The following is a 21252-nucleotide window of genomic DNA, read 5'->3' on the forward strand; positions in this document are numbered from 1 at the left end:
CCACCACCCGAGGGTCTAGAAGTCTATGCACATCATCTGGTCCTCTCTGGACTGGGTCATTTCTTGTCACTGAAGACTGGACAGAAGCAACCATAATTCTTGTCTATATATTTGATATACAAAATCTTCAAAGCAAAATTGTTATAGCATTGTTCAGTATATAAATAGCAGACAAAAATTTGGTCAGAATCTGCAAAAATCTTAAGATTGCTGTGTAATAACCAAATGATAACAGTAAGTACAGCTACAGACCCATTGTTTTCTAATTATAGTTACCAAATGATGCTTGGCTAGACTTTTGATTATGAAATCCAGAATGTAGGAATCCCAGTAATCAAAGTTAGAAGCTTAAAATGTAAATCTTTTTTATTGTCACATGATAGAAATGGTGTTGACAATTGTGACACCAGCTCCTTATTTCCCTCTGGGTTCCTATTAAGGAAGTCTAATGGCCTACAGTAGATCGGTCCTACATTGTTGGTTGGGGCTAGAATCTAAAAATAAATTAACTTGGCTTAAACAACAAAACATTTTAGTATAGCTTATGTAGGATAAGTATAAGCCTTATAAATATCATAATTCATGTTCTATTCATTCTTAAAAAGTTGACAGGAAACTGTATATGAAAGAAATTTTATAATAAAAATAAACAGAAAATATGTCCATATAAAGAAGTGAAAGTAAAATAAAAAGAAAAGAAAAGAAGTAATGAAAGAGAGAGAAAAAACCTAAGTGAGAAAAAATCTGATTGTCAACAAAACTATGTTTAAACTCTTTATAAAGAAAAGAGTTCAAAATGATTTTATGTTTAAAATGATTTACCTAAAGGAGGTCAAACGTGAAAGTTCATTGGAAGGACTGATGCTGAAGCTGAAACTCCAATGCTTTGTTCACCTGATTAGAAGAGCTGACTCACTGGAAAAGACCCTGATTCTGGGAAAGATTGAAGACAGGAGGAGAAGGGGATGACAGAGGACGAGATGATTTGGTGGTATCACCGACTCAATGGACATGAATTTGAGCAAACTCTGGGAGATGGTGAAGGACAGGGAAGCAAAATGTCAAATACCATATGCTATCACTTATACATAGAGGAGGGAAAGGCTATCCACTCCAGTATTCTGGCCTGGAGAATTCCATGGACTGTATAGTCCATGGGGTCTCTTATACATGGAATCTAAAATATGGTACAAATGACACAAAGGACCATATCTGTGAAACAGAATCATGGATACAGAGAACAGACTTGCAGTTGACAGTGAAGGCGAGAGGGTGAAGGAGGCAAGGATTAGGAGTTTGGCATTAGCATATGCGAACTGGTATATATATATAGCATGAATAAAAAACATGGTCCTATTATTATACAGCATGGGGAACTATATTCATTATCCTGTGAAAAACCATAATGGAAAACAATATGAAAAAGATTATATATATGTATAATTGAGTCACTTTACTGTACAGCAGAAATTAACACAAAACTGTAAGTCAACTATACTTCAATATTGATTATCATACTAAGTGAAATAAGTTAGAATTTTGTTTCTGACTTACTTCACTTAGTATGATAATCTCTAGTTCTATCCATATTGGTGTAAATGGCATTGTTTTATTCTTTTTTTATGGCTGAGTAATAGCCCATTGTATTAATATGTGTTTGTATATATTTTGTTGTTGTTGTTTAGTCACTAAGTTGTGTCCAGCTCTTTTGTGACCCCATGGACTATAGCCCATCAGGCTCCTCTGTCCATGAGATTTTCCAGACAAGAGTACTGGAGTGGGTTTCCTTCTCCAGGAGATCTTCCCAACCAAGGGATTGAACCCCTACCTCCTGCGCTGTGAACACAGAGGTGCATGTATCTTTCTGCATTATAGTTTTGTTTGAATATGTGCCCATATATATTCAAAGTAGATATATATGTACTTTAAGTAGAAGTATATGTCCAGTAGAATTTCTGGATCATTTGGGAACTCTATTTTTAGCTTTTTGAGGAACCTCCATATTGTTCTCCATAGTGGACGCAGCATTTTACATTCCTACCTACAGTGTAAGAGGGTTCCCTTTCCTCCACACCCTCACCAACTTTTATTGTTTGTAGACTTTTTAATTATGGCCTCTCTGACTGATGTGAGGTGGTACCCCATGGCAGTTTTCATTTGCATTTCTCTATTAATTAGTGATGATGAGCATCTTGACATGCTTGTTTCCTTAGCTCAGGCTCCCAAATAAGAGAAATAAAAGCAAAGATAAACAAATGGGACCTAAGCAAACTTACAAGCAAAATAAACCAGAAACAAAATGAAAAGACAACTTGCAGAATGGGAGAAAATATTTACAAATAATGCAACCAAAAAAGGTTTACTTTCCAAACTACACAAACAGCTTATACAACTCAGTAACAACAACCAAAAAGCAACCCAATTGGAAAATGGGCAGAAGACCTAATAGACGTTTCTCCAAGTTCTGTTTTGGACTCTATGAGAAGACTTTGTTCCAGTCAGAATACTAGTTACCTAGTCACAAGGAAATGGTTTATATAGTTTATGCTTTCCTTCTTTATGTTTCTCTGCCTACATTGTATGTACCCAAATCCAAATCTTAAGGTTCTGTTCCCATGCCATCTCTTTAACAAACTCTAATTGGTACTCCTGCTTCAGTGTGATGACCTGCTCTCATCTATGACACCTACTTTTAAGATGCTGCTTTATTTATATGAACCTTTTAGTAAGGGCAGTTGCTACTCAGCTCTAACCCATGGTCACCATATTACAGCCCCTGTTAATGGATCATCGGAGTTCTTTTTTTTTTTTTTTCTTAAGAGAAGCTGAATGGGAGACTATTATGTGACTCTCTTCATTAGTAAATGTGTGTGTGTGATAGTCGTTTAGTCGTGTCCAACTCTTTGCAACCCCATGGACTATAGCTTGCCAGACTCCTCTGTGCATGTAATTCTCCAGGCAAGAATGCTGGAGTCATCAGTAAATAGTGGTTTAATTTTTTTTTTAAATCACCATTGTACTGGCTGAAATAAATCTGTAGCCTGTGTAGGGTTTGTCAGGCTTCTATTGATAGTTTGACACTTTGTTTTAGAGCATCATTTGTAAGAAGAAAAAATAAACAAGAAGTTCTCCTTCTTCCTTTTCAAGGCAGCATGGTGAATATCTCTCTGTCTCTTCCTCACACTTCTTCCCCACTGCTTCTACCTTCCTATCTATGGGTTGAAAGCTAGGTCTCAAAAGTTACCCACCCTTAGGAATAAACTGTGGAAGATTCTGAAAGAGATGGGCATACCAGACCACCTGACCTGCCTCTTGAGAAAACTATATGCAGGTCAGGAAGCAACAGTTAGAACTGGACATGGAACAACTGACTGGTTCCAAATAGGAAAAGGAGTACGTCAAGGCTGTATATTGTCATCCTGCTTATTTAGCTTATATGCAGAGTACATCATGAGAAACGCTGGGCTGGAAGAAGCACAAGCTGCAATCAAGATAGCCAGGAGAAATATCAATAACCTCAGATATGCAGATAACACCACCCTTATGGCAGAAAGTGAAGAGGAACTCAAAAGCCTCTTGATGAAAGTGTAAGAGGAGAGTGGAAAAGTTGGCTTAAAGCTCAACATTCAGAAAACGAAGACCATGGCATCTGGTCCCATCACTTCATGGGAAATAGATGGGGAAACAGTGGAAACAGTGTCAGACTTTATTTTTTTGGGCTCCAAAATCACTGTAGATGGTGATTGCAGCCATGAAATTAAAAGACACTTACTCCTTGGAAGGAAAGTTATGACCAACCTGGATAGCATATTGAAAAGCAGAGACTACTTTGCCAACAAAGGTCCGTCTAGTCAAGGCTATGGTTTTTCCAGTGGTCATGTATGGATATGAGAGTTGGACTATAAAGAAAGCTGAGCACCAAATAATTGATGCTTTTGAACTGTGGTGTTGGAGAAGACTCTTGAGAGTCCCTTGGACTGCAAGGAGATCCAACCAGTCCATTCTAAAGGAGATCAGTCCTGGGTGTTCTTTGGAAGGAATGATGCTGAAGCTGAAACTCCAGTACTTTGGCCACCTCATGCGAAGAGTTGACTCATTGGAAAAGACTCTGATGCTGGGAGGGATTGGGGCAGGAAGAGAAGGGGACGCCAGAGGATGAGATGGCTGGATGGCATTACCATGAGTTTGAGTGAACTCCGAGAGCTGGTGATGGACAGGGAGGCTTGGCGTGCTGCAATTCATGGGGTCGCAAAGAGTCGGACACAACTGAGCGACTGAACTGAACTGAGGAGTTCCCTGGTGGTCCAATGTTTAGAACTCAGTGCTTTCACTGCCATGTCCCCAGATTCAATCCCTGGTTGGAGAACAAAGTTCCCACAAGCAGTGTTGCACAGCCCAAAAAGAAATGTATCCACTTTCTTAGCCATATGTATATTAGTGGGGACTCATAATAGAAGTAAGTCTCATTGGGAATCTGTGCAAGTCAACTTGTATATGGAATATAAACATCTGTCTAGATAGAGTGAGAACACACTCACTTCCCTATTCCCCTCATTAACTTTCTGCAGTTGAGTTGATTATGTTGGAACCTGAGGTTAATGTGAATATTGTACATGATGATCTCATTTGTGCAGAACATAATATAATATACCCACATAGAGGCTATCATATCGTGATTTCCAACTAGTGCACGAACATTTAACCCATATTTTTGGTGTGTATGGCCATGTGTTTGGTGGTCTAGGAAGAAAATACATGGGAATTGAACACCTAGTATGTGCCAAGATTTTTACTCTCTTCAACTCATTTTGTAAATAGAAAATAATATAAGAATCTCATAATATGTTCAGAGTAGCTTACAGATACATATGGAAGAAATAGCTGGCAGTACAATGCATTGAATGTTGTATATCATGACTGGTACAAATGGCAACAATAATAAGACCCTATAGCAAGAAGGCATTACCTTAGGCAGGAGTGATCACAGAAGACTTCCTGGAGGAGTAAAGCCTTGGAACTGCCTGGATGAAGGGATAGAAGTAACTCTGCAATTCATCATGCCATGGTTCTAGAAAGAACTAAAGGATATAATCTCTCTTCTCCTCAGGATATCATCATCAAATGATTATGTTGTCAGAAATAAACTCCCAGAACATCTGGTACCACCAACTATAATACAGAAAAATACATGTTCTTGAGTAAACTTTAAGTTATATATACACACACATATAATGCATATATATAAATATATGTACATGTATATGTGTACATACAGTGTGTGTGTTAGTTGCTCAGTCGTGTCCAACTCTTTGAAATGTGAACTACAGCCTGTCAGGCTCCTCTGTTCATGGAATACTCCAGGCAAGAATATGGAGTAGGTAGCCATTCTCTTCTCCAGGGGCTCCTCCCAACCCAGGGATTGACCATAGGCCACCAGAGAAGCCTATACAAGTCCAGATAATCTTCTAATTCATCCTTCTGGTAGAGTAGAAAACAAGTAAACTAAAAATTCAAATTGATAAAAATAATGTATAAGACTTCTGTGTTACATAAATAAACCTCTTCTCCCCTTGATTTGCACAGCGATTATTGGATCGCTTCTAAAAACTTGCATGGGTCAGATTTATTAAGGTAGAGAATATTCACATTGTTTATTTAGTCACTTTGTTTTAGCCTTTATATTTTGTTATACTAAAGAGCCAACTGTCTTCAAAGTTGCGTTTTAGGTAATAATAAACTATAGGGTTTATTTTTCTGCACTTAACAGGAACATCATAGAAATCTTCCTAAATTTGACAACCTCTGACAGCTAAAAACTGGTGGCTTACCAATGAGGGTTTGAGACTAGCACAGATAAAGAAAGATACAAAGAAAGCAATGTTTTAGGAACACCCATTGTGTTGTGTTATGCCAGATAGAAAATTTACAAGAAGAACAAATGAAGAAAACTTAAGAGAATATAGTATAGTAAATTCATATGTCATTAAACATAATTTTATGTTAAATTAAGGAAACCATTATTTAATTAAGACTTCTTTATGACAGGACCAGTGCTGAATAATGGGTACCAGTCAGCTTCCAAGATGGCCACCAACCAGCCTACCTTCTGATATTTACGCTCTTTTGTAGTTCCCTCCCATTTTGAATCACTATCTGGCTTGCATGATCTAAAATATGGGAGTGATGTGAAACTTTTGATGTGAGATAATCCCATGGACAGAGGAGCCTGAAAGCCTACAGTCCCGCACGGAGTTCCGACAAAACTGAAATGATTTAGCGCATGCGTATATGGGGTTACAGCTTCCTCCTGGCATTGTGAAAGGCACCACAGGTTCTGTCTCTGTCTCTGGGATCACCCGCTCAGGGGAAGCAAGCCGCCATGTGGCGTGGACTCTCACGTGGCCCCGTGCAGATACCCACGAGGAAAGCAGCCTCCCACCAACAGCTAGTGCTTACTTGCCAACCGTGTGAGTGAGCTATCCCGGAAGTAGATCTTCCAGCTTCAGTCAACGTTTCAGATCTCTATAACCCCAGCTGACATCTTGACTGCTTTGGACGCACCGGAGTTAGAACTGCCTAAATTGCGTCTGAATTCCCCTGCTCCTTCTTTCAGAACTTGAGTGAGTCCCCAAAGTCGTTGTATAGAAATCCCACAAAACCTCAGGTACGGGAGGAGAAAAAGGAGGATGGAGGAGCTGTTGAAATTCATTCCTAATTCGTAGTCTCATCTTTCCCAGAGATGTCTCTGAAATCATGTGAGTCATAGAAGGAGCCTTTGCACCTTTCTCTCCTCTGTGTAAGTCCTCTTAGAGCCTGACAGTGCAGGATGTGGGCAACAGAAGAGATTATTTCCAGGGAGTACTAGTAATGATGCTGAGCATGAAAATAGTTAACCAGGACAAAAGAAATATCTCAGACAGATCAATTGGGCAGAGAGCTGATGTGCATATAAAAGAATTCCCATCTGGAAACCAGAGGGTTGAAGTTCTGAAGAAAACTTCAGGGCCCCAGTCAGACAGTGTCTGTCATGCAAAAGGCCTCGGTGATGGAAGGAACAGGAAATGTCATCAAAAAACTAATGAGACTGTCAAGTTTCAGCTAGAATTAGATGAAAGCCTGCTTCACTTGCAGGGGATAGTCCTAGTTAGAAGATGAGGAGCCAGAACAGAGCTTGAAGAATTGGATGTTTAAGATAGATTTTTAAATCTCTCCTTATTCGCCTACACCCTCTATACTACATTTAAGAATAAAAACTTCAAAGTATCTGACAACCCAGAATAGGTGTGATTTCCCTTTGGAGAAAGCACTGCTCAAAAAGGTACCTGGAATCTCCAGTTTTAAGGGAGAAAGTTTACCTGGATCATGTACAACTTGAGAAACTGGGGCCTTTAGAGGGTCCAATTACGGAAGATAATTTTAAGGGTCCAATTATGGAAGATAATTTCAAAGAGAAATTGAAATGTATGCGTGCATATATATAAATTTGACCCAGTTGTCAGGTTTGCTTTGCTTTCTAAACATGCTTGAAAACGTTTGTGTCTAAAGGGGACTGGCACTGTTTCTTGTACATATTTTTCTTAAGATTTAAGGTCAAAAGGCACATATATATTTAAGCTGAGCACCAAAGAATTGATGCTTTTGAGCTGTGGTGTTGGAGAGGACTCTTGAGAGTCCCTTGGACTGCAAGGAGATCCAATCAGTCCATCCTAAAGGAAATCAGTCTTGAATATTCATTGGAAAGACTGATGCTGAAGCTGAAACTCCAATACTTTGGCCACCTGATGCAAAGAACTCACTCATTTGAAAAGCCCCTGATGCTGGGAAAGATTGAGGGCAGGAGGAGAAGGGGATGACAGAGGATGAGATAGTTGGATGGCATTACCAACTTAATGGACATGAGTTTGAGTAAACTCTGGGAGTTGGTGATGGACAGGGAGGCCTGGCCTGCTGCAGTCCATGGGGTCACAAAGAGCTGGACATGACTGAGCAGTTGAACTGAACTGAACTGGAATTATCTAATACTCACATCAGTTTCCCATGTAAGACTAGTTTTTCCCTAGTCAGTATGTGAATAGGTTTATTAAAATCATGCTAATTGTCTATGTTTCTTCTTTTATGACTTACTTATAAATGTGGTCAGACCACACTGTCAAAGTATTTATGCTCTTTCTCTCCCTCTCTCTTCCCTTCTCCCCCACCTACTCCATATGTGTGTGTGTGTATGTGTGTGTGTGTGTGTGTGTCTGGTGTGAATAAATCATAGCTTCAGAATCAGATCAGATCAGTCCCTCAGTCGTGTCCGACTCTTTGCGACCCCATGAATTGCAACATGCCAGGCTTCCATGTCCATCACCAACTCCCGGAGTTCACTGAGACTCATGTCCATAGAGTCGGTGATGCCATCCAGCCATCTCATCCAGTTTAGGCCAAATCACATACTGTTTAAAATATTGACACCTATTATAATCTCTCTATAATAGCCCTGAGGTCACGCAGTGATGGAAACCACACTGTCCTGTGATAATGCTCTTTGGTCCTCTTCCTGCATCCATAACTTTCCCCCTCACCCTGCGTCTCATCCCTCTCTAATAGGCCTGCTACACATCACCTCATTAGGATGTCTGCACTTTCTCTTGTCAGAATGAAAATTCTTCTACATCTCACTTTTTGTTGAAGGTGTGACTTTTTATTTTTTTTTCCCTGTGTCCTGTTTGTTGTTTTAGTGTGAAGTTGGGGGGAAAATTTATTGGAGGCTTTTCCCCAGTTGATCCTTCAACCTTGATAACTTATAGTTTTCAAAATTCATTTTATTTCTCTTTCCTTCTTACCAACTTTTGAAGTTTATTCTGTCCTTTATCATCCCTCACCTAGATATGGTAATAGTTTCTAAATTTATCTCCCTGACTCCTGACTCTGTTCGCCTTAAATATATCATATACCATGGTTCCAACAGGGTAATCATTGTAAAATTCAAATATAATTATGATAATTTCTCAGTTAAAATATTCCATGATTCCTTAATACCAACTTACATTGTAACCACAAATGAAATGTCCTGGTATATAAAATCTTTTATAGTCTATTCCCAACCTACTTTATCAGACTCATCTTCCTTTAACCCTAATATATTTATTTCTGTTTTCCCACTTCATTTCCCCTGAAGGGCTCTCTCCATCTATGAAACATTTTTTTGTCCAATATTCAGTTTTTAATTTCAGAATTAGATACTGCATGAGGAAAGAAAGAAAAATAGTGTTTACCTGTCCTTTATTATACATGTTCTGACTTGGAGTACCAGAGATTCTGCAATCTGAGAACTGGCAGCAATTCCTTTCCTAGTAAATGAGAGACAATAGTTTTATATGGCAACTATTGGCCTGCTAGTGCATTTTCTTGGCAAAACTCTATTAGTCTTTGCCTGCTTCATTCCGTATTCCAAGGCCAAATTTGCCTGTTACTCCAGGTGTTTCTTGACTTCCTACTTTTGCATTCCAGTCCCCTATAATGAAAAGGACATCTTTTTTGGGTGTTAGGTCTAAAAGGTCTTGTAGGTTTTCATAGAACCGTTCAACTTCAGCTTCTTCAGCATTACTGGTTGGGGCATAGACTTGGATTACTGTGATGTTGAATGGTTTGCCTTGGAAACGAACAGAGATCATTCTGTTGTTTTTGAGATTGCATCCAAGTACTGCATTTCGGACTCTTCTGTTGACCATGATAACTACTCCATTTCTGCTGAGGGATTCCTGCCTGCAGTAGTAGATATAATGGTCATCTGAGTTAAATTCACCCATTCCAGTCCATTTCAGTTCACTGATTCCTAGAATCTGGACATTCACTCTTGCCATCTCTTGTTTGACCACTTCCAATTTGCCTTGATTCATGGACCTGACATTTCAGGTTCCTATGCAATATTGCCCTTTACAGCATCGGCCCTTGCTGCTATCACCAGTCACATCCACAGCTGGGTATTGTTTTTGCTTTGGCTCCATCCCTTCATTCTTTCTGGAGTTATTTCTCCACTGATCTCCAGTAGCATATTGGGCACCTACTGACCTGGGGAGTTTCTCTTTCAGTATCCTATCATTTTGCCTTTTCATACTGTTCATGGGGTTATCAAGGCAAGAATACTGAAGTGGTTTGCCATTCCCTTCTCCAGTGGTGTTGAAGACTCTTGAGAGTCCCTTGGACTGCAAGGAGATCCAACCAGTCCATTCTGAAGGAGATCAGCCCTGGGATTTCTTTGGAAGGAATGATACTAAAGCTTAAACTCCAGTACTTTGGCCACCTCATGCGAAGAGTTGACTCATTGGAAAAGACTCTGATGCTGGGAGGGATTGGGGGCAGGAGGAGAAGGGGACGACAGAGGATGAGATGGCTGGATGGCATCACTGACTCGATGGACGTGAGTCTGAGTGAACTCTGGGAGTTGGTGATGGACAGGGAGGCCTGGCGTGCTGCAATTCACGGGGTCGCAGATTCGGACACGACTGAGCGACTGATATGATCTGATTGTCCTGCCAATTCATCCCTTCTCTTCATTTTTTCTCCTCTTTTGGTCAAATTTCTAAACCCGAACATGGCAACATCTGAGGTACAACTAGAGTAAAGTAGGTGGTGGTTGTCACTAAGTCGTGTCCGACTCTTTGTAACACATCAGGCTCCTCTATCCTCCACCATCTCCTAGAGTTTGCTTAAACTTATATGTCCATTGAGTCGATAATGCTATCTAACCATCTCATCCTCTGTGGCCCCCTTCTCCTCCTGCCCTCAATCTTTCCCAGCATCAGGGTCTTTTCCAGTGAGTCAGTTCATTGTGAGCAGTGGAAATGGCATGCAAACATGGAGATGGACATGGCTGGCGATGTATTCAGAGAGGTGAAATATCCACAATTAAAATATTTTGTGACAGAGACAGGAAAACCCTGGTAATAGTTTATGTAGAAATTTTCAGAAGCTTTTGCATCAGTTCCTAAAAATCCAATAACCAGGAATTAGATATGAAAGACAGCTAGCAGACCAGTGTCGCATTAGAAAATTATCTTCCAAAAACATAGAATTATTTGCATTATTCAGTCCTCAAGCTGTAGAACTGAAAAAGAGATTCAAACAACATCCAGAAGCACAGGAAGTAGAAACAAGAGCAGTTTTGCAAGCAAACACAGGCTTTAGTTTAGGCAAAACTTATTTTATTCGAGGAAAAGTATAGAGAAAGAAAACAAAGCAATTTAAAATGTAGTACTAAGGGAAAAATACTACAATATAAAAGCAATAAAATCTTACTCTTAAAACGAAAGTAAATAGATACCTCTGAAAATAATCTTTTGTAACAGAAGAAAATATTTTTGTACCCTCAGGGAAATTCAATAACAGTAGTATAACAAACATAGAGGACAAAAAGGTGACATACAGAAGTCAAGATAAGTAGGAAAATGAATGAATAGAAAGAAAGAAAGAACTGCTAGAAAATTAACAATAAAAGAACTTCATTAACTGTCACATTTCAGTAAAAGCACATAATAGTAGGGAAAACTTAATTGGTTAGATATAAGAAAAACTTGAGCTAGACTACAGAGATAAAAATTAAGAAAACTATGAGATAGGTGCTATATTTGAATAGATTGAGAATTTACTATACATCAAGCCTTATATAGCATTTATCTATTAGACCCAATTTTCATTCATCAAAATACAGTTATTCCTAGTAGCAAATCTATCAGATAGATATTATTATCTTCTTCTGTTTACATATGAGAAAGTTAAAGTTTAGGAGCTTAACTTGGCAAGCCTGGAGAGATGGTGAGGACAAGGGCTGTTGACTCTAGGTTGAGGAAAACTCTTCTTATAAAAGTAAAAGTCTATATCATAAAAAAACTAAAACTATAGCTGAAAGACTAAGAACAATATATGTAAGACATATGACAACCAGACATGTAATTAACTTATTTTAACTGTAAAAGGAAAACATGAACAATGAACACCATATGAGAAATGATGGTCTGAGGACATTTATAGGCAAATCACAAAAGAAGAAATATGGCCAAGTAACATACTTTGAGTAAATAATAATACATGGATCTGCTGAAGAATCATTAGTACATAGGTATGCTGAAGAATCATTTAGCAATGTAAGTTAAAAGCATTAAAAACAAAGACAAATTTTAAGACAAAAATCTACTATCAAGAATTCGTCATTGTAGATAAATTAATTTTATGAGTGTACAATTGTGTATGTTTGTTACAACATATATTTCTCATAGTATTGTTTGCAACAGGGAAAAAAGAAATAGTTAAGTGTTCTAATAAGGGACGTTAAATAAGTTATTGAATATACAGTGAATCATTTTTATGAAATAATTTCCAGCTATTCAAAATGATGTTACATCTGTATTAGATGGGAATAATTACATGGGCTTCAATTACAATATGTGAACAAAGTACAGAAAAGCATGTATGGCATCCTCTATGAAACTCTTTTTGCTTATTTGTGTTTTGTATTCTTTCCTTAAAGAACCTAGATTATTCACATTAAAGTAAATAGAAACATCCCAGTGAAGAAGATTCTTGGTTTTCCATAACTTTAATGTAATAAAGCTCCTGTCCCAAAGACCACATCTTCATCTTCCTCTTCTGATAACATCACCTAAATCAGGCACAAATATTTTGCTAAGGACAGACAACTAGGAAAGATACACCACAGCAGGACTGCCTGGAAGGAACTGGAACCATTTGTGGAATGCAGTTCCTCCCAGTTGCCCCCAGAAACTGAGAGGAAGGAGTAGAGATACTTTGAAGCACCCCATTCCTATCCTCTGAGATCCTCTGCCCAGTGCAGAAGCAAGGTAATGTAGAAGTGTGCATTTCAGTAGCAGGGAAAGAGTGAGACCTAGATCTAAGGGAAAACAGGACCAAGAGCAGAACAGGGGCATACAGAAACCAAAATGGTAGATGCCACTGAATTCTCTATCAATCACCATCATTTAGAAGTGCCTGGACTGAGAGGTTCAAGGTTAAGAGTAATCTACACATAGAGAGCCAATGGGCTATAGGTAGGTTCATTCTGATTTCCCTGGGTAGTCTTGTTTTAGGTTTGTTGTTTTAGTATAAATTTTAATAATGCTCTTTGTCATTCTCACAAATGTCTTACTTTAAATGATAAATTACATCATTGTCCTAGCTATGACTTCCTTCCTCAGATTCTTTTCGTTATCTAGATTTTCCAAAATTGGTAGAGGTAATACCAATAAAGAGGATGTATGTGGCCAAATTATTTTATATATTGGAGGCCAAACAAAAAAGAATCCTTTGAAATAGCAAATTCAGTAAACATGGTAAAGAATCCATGCAAAATGAAATTTTCAATCCCAGAAGGTATTATAATTTTCATAGGCTGCTGCTACAGTAGTAAACTGGAGCTAAATTTTTATTTAGATATCTTAAAGTCCATGCTGCTGCTGCTGCTAAGTCACTTCAGTCCTGTCCAACTCTGTGTGACCCCATCCATGGACAGCAGCCCACCAGGTTCCCCCATCCCTGGGATTCTCCGGGAAAGAACACTGGAGTGGGTTACCATTTCCTTCTCCAATGCATGAAATCAAAAAGTGAAAGTGAAGTCACTCAGTTGTGTCTGACTCTTAGCAACGCCATGGACTGCAGCCCACCAGGCTCCTCCCTCCATGGGATTTTCCAGGCAAGAGTACTGGAGTGGAGTGCCATTGCCTTCTCCATTAAAGTCCATAATATATAGTAAAGTAGTAACTGAAACAAATATGAAGTAATAGCTAGAAAAAGATGTGGATGCATACTTATTCACATCAAAACAGAACTAATCGTGCTAAGGAAGAAGCATAAGGAAAAGCTCTATGCAGCCTAAGTTAACAAAGGAGATTCCTGGGTAGTGAAATTCTGGTTGTTAATAATTTTATTCTTTCAACTTTACTATAGTTTCCATTTTTCCTACTTTGAATTTGAATTAATTTTTTAACCTAATAGAGCATTTAGAGATTGAAGTTGTAGTAATTATATGAATGAATTATCTAAATGCCTCAATTCTTAGCATACAATAAGAGCTGAATCAGATCAGATCAGATCAGTCGCTCAGTCGTGTCCAGCTCTTTGCGACCCCATGAATCACAGCACGCCAGGCCTCCCTGTCCATCACCAACTCCCGGAGTTCACTCAGACTCACATCCATCAAGTCAGTGATGCCATCCAGCCATCTCATCCTCTGTCGTCCCCTTCTCCTCCTGCCCCAATCCCTCCCAGCATCAGAGTCTTTTCCAATGAGTCAACTCTTCACATGAGGTGGCCAAAGTACTGGAGTTTCAGCTTTAGCATCAGTCCTTCCAAAGAAATCCCAGGGCTCATCTCCTTCAGAATGGACTGGTTGGATCTCCTTGCAGTCCAAGGGACTCTCAAGAGTCTTCTCCAACACCACAGTTCAAAAGCATCAATTCTTCAGCGCTCAGCCTTCTTCACAGTCCAACTCTCACATCCATACATGACCACAGGAAAAACCATAACCTTGACTAGACGGACCTTTGTTGGCAAAGTAATGTCTCTGCTTTTGAATATGCTATCTAGGTTGGTCATAACTTTCCTTCCAAGAAGTAAGCGTCTTTTAATTTCATGGCTGCAGTCACCATCTGTAGTGATTTTGGAGCCCAGAAAAATAAAGTATGACACTGTTTCCACTGTTTCCCCATTTATTTCCCATGAAGTGATGGGACCGGATGCCATGATCTTCGTTTTCTGAATGTTGAGTTTTAAGCCAACTCTTTCACTCTCCACTTTCACTTTCATCAAGAGGGTTTTGAGTTCCTCTTCACTTTCTGCCATAAGGGTGGTGTCATCTGCATATCTGAGGTTCTTGATATTTCTCCCGGCAATCTTGATTCCAGCTTGTGTTTCTTCCGGTCCAGTGTTTTCCATGATGTACTCCGCATATAAGTTAAATAAGCAGGGTGACAATATACAGCCTTGACGTACTCCTTTTCCTATCTGGAACCAGTCTGCTGTTCCATGTCCAGTTCTAACTGTTGCTTCCTGACCTGAATACAAATTTCTCAAGAGGCAGGTCAGGTAGTCTGGTATTCCCATCTCTTTCAGAGTTTTCCACAGTTTATTGTGATGCACACAGTCAAAGGCTTTGGCATAGTCAATAAAGCAGAAATAGATGTTTTTCTGAAACTCTCTTGCTTTTTCCATGATCCAGCGGATGTTGGCAATTTGATCTCTGGTTCCTCTGCCTTTTCTAAAACTAGCTTGAACATCAGGAAGTTCACGGTTCATATATTGCTGAAGCCTGGCTTGGAGAATTTTGAGCATTTCTTTACTAGCGTGTGAGATGAGTGCAATTGTGCGGTAGTTTGAGCATTCTTTGGCATTGCCTTTCTTTGGGATTGGAATGAAAACTGACCTTTTCCAGTCCTGTGGCCACTGCTGAGTTTTCCAAATTTGCTGGCATATTGAGTGTGACACTTTCACAGCATCATCTTTCAGGATTTGAAATAGCTCAACTGGAATTCCATCACCTCCACTAGCTTTGTTTGTAGTGATGCTTTCTAAGGCCCACTTGACTTCACATTCCAGGATGTCTGGCTCTAGGTTAGTGATCACACCATCGTGATTATCTGGGTTGTGAAGATCTTTTTTGTACAGTTCTTCTGTGTATTCTTGCCATCTCTTCTTAATATCTTCTGCTTCTGTTAGGTCCATATCATTTCTGTCCTTTATCCAGCTCATCTTTGCATGAAATGTTCCTTTGGTATCTCTGCTCAATAAGTAATATCTATTCCTATTTAGGCTTTGCGTGCTGCGATTCATGGGGTCGCAAAGAGTCGGACACGACTGAGCGACTGATCTGACCTGATTGCTATTTGATGGTATAAAATAGCTTGATTGCCTAAGACTTTAATTTCTTATTAAAATATGTAAGGGTTATTATGGTTAAAACTTCACTGGAGTTTTGATGTCTGCAGCTTTAAAATTAGTGAAAATAACAACAAAAAAATTTAATTAAGACTTTTTTTAAAGAAGTTTTAGGTTTACAGCAAAATTAAGAGGTCTATATTCTCCTCTCCAAACATGCATAACCTCATTATCAACATCATATCAGAGGGGTACATTTTTTATCATGGATGGACTTATATTGATACATCATAATCACTCAAAGTTTATAGTTTACCTTAGGGCTCACTCTTGGTGTTATACATTCTTTGGGTTTGGACAAATGTATAATGACATATAGCAATCATTATAATACCATACAGAGTATTTTTACTGCCCTAAAAAGCCTCTATTCTTTGCCTTTTCACCCCGTACCACTACACCTCTGGGGATCACTGATCTTTTTATTGTCTCCATAGTCTTATCTTTTGTAGAATGTTATATAGTTGAAAACATGCAGTTTGTAAATTGGCTTCTTCTGTTAGTAAAACGCTCATACGTTATCTCCAAGTCTTCTCATGGCTTAGTAGCTCTTTTTTAATTTTTAAGCACTGAGTAATATTCCTGGAGAAGGCAATGGCACCCCACTCCAGTACTCTTGCCTGGAAAATCCCATGGACAGAGGAGCCTGGTAGGCTGCAGTCCATGGGGTCGCTAGGAGTCCGACACGACTGGGTGACTTCACTTTCACGCATTGGAGAAGGAAATGGCAACCCACTCCAGTGTTCTTGCCCGGAGAATCCCAGGGATGGGGGAGCCTGGTGGGCCGCCGTCTATGGGGTCGCACAGAGTTGGACACGACTGAAGCAATTTAGCAGCAGCACAGTAATATTCCATTGCTTGGATGTGCCACAGTTTATCCAATCACCTAGGGGCTTCCTAGGTGACACAGTGGTAAAGAATCCATCTGCCAATACAGGAGGTGCAAGAGATACTGGTTCAGCCCCTGGGTTGGGAAGATCTCCTGGAGGAGGAAATGGCAACCCACACCAGTATTCTTGCCAGGATAATTCCATGGACAGAGGAGCTTGGTGGACTGCAGTCCATGGGGCAGCAGTTCCCAACCTTTAGGGCTGCCCTGGTGCTCAGCTGGTAAAGAATCTACCTGCAATGCAGGAGACCCCAGTTCTATTCCTGGGTCGAGAAGACCCCTTGGAGAAGTGGTAGGCTACCCACTGCAGTATTCTTGAGCTTCCCTGGTGGCTCAACTGGTGAAGAATATGCCTGCAATGTGGGAGACCTGGGTTTGATCCCTGGGTTGGGAAAATCCCCTGGAGAAGGGAAAGGCTACCTGCTCCAGTATTCTGGCCTGGAGAATTCCATGGACTGTATAGTCCATGGGTTCACAAAGAATCGGACACAACTGAGCTACTTTCACTGTCATTGGAGGATATCTGGGTTACTTCCAAGTATTGGCAACTACAAGCAAAGATGCTAGAGAGATCTATGTGCAGGTTTTTGTGTGGACATACATTTTCAGCTGCTTTGAGAATGTAATTAATAGATTGTATGTTAAGACTGTTAAGTTTTATAAGAAACCACCAATATCTTCCAACGAGGCTGTGACACTTTGCATTTCCACCAGCAGTATATGAGAGTTCCTGTTGTTTCACATCCTTATGAGCATTTGGTGTTGTCAGTGTTCTAGATTTTGGCCATTCTAATAGGTATATGGTGATATTTCATTGTTTTAATTTGTATTTCCCTGATGACATATGATATGGAGGATCTTGTCATATTCTTATTTGCCATTTGTATATCTTTGGTAAAATATCATAAGTATTTTTCAGTGAAGTTGATTCACTTTTGGTTTTCTAAATCTCCAGTCTTAAAACTGGGTTAGGAGTAATTTTTATTTAGTTACAAACTCACAATATATAAAATGTCACTTTTGCATTTGAATATTTTAGATTGGAAATCATAGAAGTGTAAGTTTCAAGACTTCAGGAAGCTTTTAAAAGACTGTGCATACCACAGGCATTCCTAGGAAAAATGATTTTCCAGAAACACAGTGAAGAAGAGAAAAGAATTTTGATCATTCTTTCTAAAGGAGGGCAGCGATCTTATTTTGAAATAATTAAAAGTACCCTGCATTATCTGAGGTTTAGATTTTTAGAGTTCACATTGGTATGGTTTCATTTTTATTAATAGATGAATGTCAAAGAGAAAGGAAGTATACTGTGAAAATGAAAAGTCTGTGTTAATTGAATGTATTAAAAAATTGCCCCCCCCCCATGAAGTTAATTTCAGTTTTGTGATGCAAAATGCAAGTAAAAGGCAAAACAGCAATTGCTGTGTTTTTGTTTTGGATTTTTTTTTTTTTTGCATATTATTTCCAGTGCTTTATTCATTGTGTTCTTTCACAATTTTTTATTTTAAAAGTGTTTTATTGAAGCATAGTTGATTTATAATATTATATTAGTTTCAGGTGTACAGCATAATGATTCAGTATTTTTGCAGATTATACTTTATTGTAGATTATTATGACAGTAGCTATAATTCCCCGTGTTATATAGCATATCCTTATTGCAAAGAGTTGACTCATTGGAAAAGACTCTGATGCTGGGAAGGATTGGGGGCAGGAGGAAAAGGGGACGACAGAGGATGAGATGGCTGGATGGCATCACCAACTCGACGGACATGAGTTTGAGTGAACTCCAGGAGTTGGTGATGGACAGGGAGGCCTGGCATGCTGCAATTCATGGGGTCACAAAGAGTCAGACACCACTGAGCAACTGAATTGAACTGATATTGCTTATCTATTTTATACATGCTAGTTTTTATCTGTTAATGCCCCTCCTCCCTTCTCTTTCTCTCTGGCTAATCACAAGTTTGTTTTCTATCTTTGTGAGTTTGTTTCTCTTTTGCATATGCACTCACTGTGTTATTTTTTAGATTATCATATAGTATGTCTTCTCTAATTTCAGTAAGCATAATATTCTCTTGGTCTATCCAAGTTTCTGCAAATGGCAGAATTTCATCCTTTTTATGGCTAATATTTCCTTATATATATGTACATAAATATATGTGTGTGTATGTTGTTGTTGTCCAGTCACCCAGTCCTGTCTGACTCTTTGCAACCTCATGGACTGCAGCATGCCAGGCCTCTCTGTCCCTCACCATCTCCTGAAGTTTGCCCACATTCATGTCCATTGCATCAGTGATACCATTCAGCCATCTCATCTTCTGACACACTCTTCTCCTTATGCCCTCAATCTTTCCCAGCATCAGGGATTTTTCTAAGGAGTCAGCCGTTCACATCAGATGACCAAAATACTGGAGTTTCAGCTTCAGCGTCAGTCGTTCCAACAAGTATTCAGGGTTGGTTTTCCTTAAGATTTATTAGTTTGATCTCCTTGCTATTCAAGGGACTCTCAGGAGTCTTCTCTAGGGCCACAGTTCAAAGGCATCAATTCTTCAGCACTCTGCCTTATAGTCCAGCTCTCACAACTGTACATGACCACTGGGAGGACCATAGCCTTGACTATACAGACTTTTGTTGGCCGAGTAATGCCTCCGCTTTTCAACACACTATCTAGGTTTGTCATAGCTTTCCTGCCAAGATGCAAATGTCTTCTGATTTCATGGCTGCAGTTACCATCCACAGTGATTTTAGAGCCCAAGAGGAGGAAATATGCCCCTACGTCCATTTTTCCCGTCTGTGTATATGTGTGTGTGTATATACACACACACACACGCCACATCTTCTTAACCCAATTGTCTGTTGATGGGCACTGGGGTTTCTTCCATTTCTTGGCTATTGTAAATAATGAAACAGTAGATGTTTCCTGGGTGTTCATTGGAAGGACTGATGTTGAAGCTGAAACTCCAATACATTGGCCACCTGAGGCCAAGAGCTGACTCATTGGAAAAGACCCTGATGCTGGGAAAGATTGAGGGCAGGAGGAGAAGGGGACGACAGAGGATGAGATGGCTGGATGGCATCACCAACTCAATGGACATGGGTTTGGGTGGACTCCGGGAGTTGGTGATGGACAAGGAGGCCTTGCGTGCTGCAGTTCATGGGGTTGCAAAGAGTCAGACATGACTGAGTGACTGAATTGAACTGAACTGAAAGTTAAATCTAAGAGAGTCCTAATTTTATTCAATGATGTCACCAATGCTCAAAACAGTTAGATATAGTATTTTGTGTGGGAACTGGCCTTACAATGTGTGGTACATTCTTAAAAATATTGTCATTGGCAGGAAATCTCAAATTTTGAAGTTACATTTTATTTTTGCATATTGACTAATTTTTTCCAAATAATTGTAGAGATTGACTAGTGTAGGGAGTACTGGTTTAGGGACTGTTTGGTGGACTATAAGAATATTGGTTTTCTTCTGTTATATGAAAATTGTTTTTGGAGATAATTTTGAAAAAGTAATGTGATAGATTGAATTATAAGTTCCTAAAGATTTATTTCCTTCCCACCTCTCTCCCTTCCCTGTACGCATTGGTTTTGAGCTTGGCTTTATAACATGCCTTGGCTAATGGAATATAAACAGACATTTGCCATACCTAGGCAGAGACTAAATATGCCTTCAATGCTTGACTCTGTATCTGTTTCCTTCCTACCCTTTACCACGAGAGAGGAGCATCTTTAGATAGTAGGTCCCTGTGGGTTCTAGAATAAGAAGAAACATGGAAACCGGTTGCTCTCATGTTACAGAGCAAGATATTATTATTTTTTGTTTGTTTTTAGCCTAGAAGATATAGGAATTGTTAATTCCTACAAATATTGACCAGTAAAGTAAATGCCAGAAGTGGAATGATGCCAAAAGGAACCCTAAACTATAGAACTAGGAAATATATAGCAAGTAAACTGAGATAGGAGGCAGGAAAAATAACAGTCTATATTATGCATTAGTAAAATGTGTGATAAAATGATTACCTGCAATAAGTTGGAAGCACAAAATACATCTAATAAACTTCTGATGGGCAAAAGAGATATTGAGCAGAATTTTCATAGCACAATTTGGGTGTTATTAGCTCAATTTGATTACCTATTATAAGAAAGAATGAGCTATGAGTATAACTGGCATGCTTCCAAGGCTGAATAAAGAACAAAAGATAATTTAAACATTCTGGGACTGGTGGATTAGGTGGCATCTCCCACCAGTAAAATGTTCTCAAATTAAGGCAGTCACAGAGCAAAAAACTAATCAAGAATGTGGCCATCACACATTTGTTACAACCTGTCATTAGATTAAAACAGGTCCAGAAAATCCTCTCAGTTGGACAGAGGTCTCAGAAAAAAGGCCTAAATGGGTTGATATCCCAAGGAATAACATTAATCTCAAGAC

The 21252-nt window shown here is 39.2% G+C and overlaps 2 long non-coding RNA genes across 6 annotated transcripts in view; one reads left to right on the forward strand and one right to left on the reverse strand.

Moving 5' to 3' along the window:
* The window catches only part of LOC133261394 (uncharacterized), a 40067-nt gene extending 33768 nt beyond the window's left edge, over positions 1-6299 (reverse strand). For all 3 annotated transcript variants that reach the window (XR_009741048.1, XR_009741047.1, XR_009741046.1), the window contains exons 1-2: positions 6104-6299; positions 4967-5169 (exon numbers count right to left, since the gene is read on the reverse strand). This is a non-coding gene — a long non-coding RNA (uncharacterized LOC133261394). The remainder of the gene's footprint in view (positions 1-4966; positions 5170-6103) is intronic.
* A 138-nt stretch (positions 6300-6437) lies between these two features.
* The window catches only part of LOC133226911 (uncharacterized), a 76242-nt gene continuing 61427 nt past the window's right edge, over positions 6438-21252 (forward strand). For 2 of the 3 annotated variants that reach the window (XR_009729658.1, XR_009729661.1), the window contains exon 1: positions 6438-6664. This is a non-coding gene — a long non-coding RNA (uncharacterized LOC133226911). The remainder of the gene's footprint in view (positions 6665-21252) is intronic. The other variant, XR_009729660.1, reaches the window with a different exon arrangement.

The sequence above is a fragment of the Bos javanicus genome, chromosome 15, assembly GCF_032452875.1.
Source record: "Bos javanicus breed banteng chromosome 15, ARS-OSU_banteng_1.0, whole genome shotgun sequence".
NCBI classification, from domain to species: domain Eukaryota; kingdom Metazoa; phylum Chordata; class Mammalia; order Artiodactyla; family Bovidae; genus Bos; species Bos javanicus.